Raw genomic sequence first — 2,942 nt, 5'->3', positions numbered from 1 at the left:
TCTATCTCAGTATGTTGAGAAAGCTGGATCCAAAGTTGCATTCGGAGACAACTCAATCGGAGAAACAAAAGGCTATGGTGTGCTCAACATGTGTAACGCCAGTATCAGTAATGTTAGCTTTGTTTCTGGTCTTAAACATAATCTGTTGTCTGTGAGTCAATTTTGTGACAGCGGTTTCACAGTGAAGATAAGAAAGGATGAATTCACTGTTAGAAACAATCAAAAGAAGGTGGTTCTGAAAGGATTCAGACAAGGAAGTCTCTACGTCGTCTCATGGGAAGACAGCCCACCAGAAGCGTGCCTCATCAGCAAAAGCAGCTCGGAGCTCAACTGGCTGTGGCACATGAGACTCAACCATCTCAATTTCAAGACGATCAACAAGCTTGCTAAACATCAACTGGTAGAAGGTCTTCCTTCTATTGTGTTCGAGAAGAAGCAAGAATGTGAAGCATGTCAAAGAGGAAAGCAGACAAGGACGTCATTCAAGTCAAAGTCAGGACACTGCTTTGAAAGAATTCTTCAACTACTTCACATGGATCTATTTGGCCCAATCTCTCCAAGAAGCTACAACGGTAGGAAGTACACCTTAGTTGTTGTAGATGATTATTCACGATATACTTAGGTTATCTTTCTCTACACCAAGAAAGAGACACTGGACACTACAAAAAAACCGGAGATTACCGGCGGCGTTTTACCGTCGGTAATGGTGGGACGGCCGCCGAAAATTATACTACCGGCGGCGAGACGCCGCCGGTAATTTTCTCATCGTTAACACTATTACCGGCGGCAAAACACGCTGCCGGTAATTAACGGCGGTAGGTCCCGCCGTTAGTTGTCCTCGGCGAACGGCGGAGATATGCCGGCAAATTACCGGCAGCATGATGCCACCGGTAATACTCACCGGACGGCGGCGGTGAATATCATCGGTGATTGTTGCACTTATCGGCGGTAAAATGCCGCTGCTAATTGCCGGCGGCAAAATGCCGCCGGTAATTTTTTTTTGTAATTCAATTAATTAATTAATTATTATTATTATTTATTTATTATTTATTATTTAGACGAACTTCCCAGTCGGTCACCCATCTTAGTTGTGCTCTAAGTCAAGCACGCTTAACTTTGAAGTCCTTTCGAATGGTCACCGGTACAGAACACTCGTATTATTGATATATATAGTACCTATTAATTCATTTAAAGTCTAATTCAATATACAAAATCATATATATATTCTTAACCTTATAATATATCAAGATGATATCGATGAGATGCTGTTAATTACGGATCGAACTCATTTTTGTCTTTATTTTTATGTCGCAAAAGTATTTATTTATTAATTTATTATTATTATTAATTAATTAATTTTTTTTAATCAATATAGTTTATATACACCATTAGTATTTTATGATGATAATTGTATTTTGAATTTATTTCCATACGTCCTTATTTTTATAAAAAACAAGGAGATAATTTGTTATAAGATAAGTAATTTGAATTTATTTCCATTCGTCGTTATTTTGAATTTATTACTTTGTTACGAATTAATTGTAATGTTGTTTGAAAACATGAAATTACTAGTTGCTCAACATAACATATATAAATGTAAAAAGAAAGTGCAAGTGTAATTTTGTTCCTAAACATTGTTCAAACAAATAGTTCCAAAACATGAATTAATTAAATAGTCCAAAACATTAAATTAATAGTTCCAAAATATAAAGTGCTGCTCAAGGTAGCTGACCCGACCGCCTCATGAACGCCTCGATTTCAGCCATACGCTGCTGGAGGGCCTCACGTTCTGCTTGTTCGGCCAGAAGGCGCTCTTCCAGCGTGGAGATCCGTGTCTCATACATCTGCTGAGACATCATGGAAGTGCCTGTGCTTTGAGAAGACCCCCTACTAACCTGGCTCCTACTGGCACTTCCAGTGCCGTAGAGCCGGGACCTGTCGGGCCGTACGACCTCCAAGTAGATCTCAGGCAGCCGGTCCTCTCGCCCAGTCTCAACAGCAATGCGACGAATCTCCGCCTAATTCAGACATAACAATTGAAAATTGTATTAAAATAAATACATTTCACTATGAATTACTAATATTTGATTAAACTTAAGCGCTTACATCAATGTCCGCATCCCTCTGTGACAGAAAAGATCCATCCTCGCGCATGTGGAGACGGAGGAAGGTGCTATAGTTCTGTGCAGTCAGGGGGAGTCCAGTGTCCAAGCTCTGTCCATGCATGCATATAAGATAAACAAGTTATTATTTGCGATATTATATATATATATATATATATATATATATATACTTATGAATTTATTTGATAATTACTAACCAGACTCTGCTGCAGGACACGAGTGGACCGAGACCCTCCCACGTGCCTGCTGATCCCTGTACTGGGTCCATCGGGCTCAGACATCCGGTTCGCACGTGCTCGCTCGGAAACGGCCTTAACAGTCTCCTGACTCCAGTATGCCTTGAGTCCTATCCAGAATTCGGCAGACATCCAGACGGGTCTATCCATCTCCCGACCTGCATCGGTATGAGCCCTGAGCTTCCTCTTGTAGTCGCTCATCATGTCACTGTACCTCTTGCTGGCTTTCTGTTCCCACATGGCCCTGACCTCAAGCTCGTCCGCAGGCGACCAAGAAAACTCTTTCTGTTGAAAGAAATAGTTAATTTAATATATAACATTTTACAATAGATAATGATAAATTTATATGCACCATAAATTCAATCATACCTGTAATTCGGCATAGTACAACTCCTTCACATCCGGGGGAGTCAACCTCCAAGTGTACCCGCCTGGGTTATCCACCCTCTTAAATGTTTTAGTGCGGGCTTTGGCCAGGCCCACTGGCTCCATCAAAGCACTGTGTAAAACTAATTTAAGGATTTGTTTGCTATACGAAAAATAATGATTTAAATTAAAATACTTACCCATCGGGCATCCTCTG

General features: G+C 40.6%; 1 long non-coding RNA gene across 1 annotated transcript; it reads left to right on the top strand.

The window, feature by feature from the left end:
• Positions 1-1,409: 1,409 nt before the first annotated feature.
• LOC130994719 (uncharacterized) lies at positions 1,410-2,701 on the top strand. The gene is made up of 3 exons (XR_009091895.1): positions 1,410-2,045; positions 2,134-2,243; positions 2,336-2,701. It is a non-coding gene; the product is annotated as an uncharacterized LOC130994719 (long non-coding RNA).
• The last annotated feature ends 241 nt before the right edge of the window (positions 2,702-2,942 follow it).

The sequence above is a fragment of the Salvia miltiorrhiza genome, chromosome 7 (assembly GCF_028751815.1).
Source record: "Salvia miltiorrhiza cultivar Shanhuang (shh) chromosome 7, IMPLAD_Smil_shh, whole genome shotgun sequence".
Classification (NCBI taxonomy): Eukaryota; Viridiplantae; Streptophyta; class Magnoliopsida; order Lamiales; family Lamiaceae; genus Salvia; species Salvia miltiorrhiza.
Note: the sequence above shows the minus strand (reverse complement) of the source record. Positions and strands in the feature narration are given on the sequence as shown.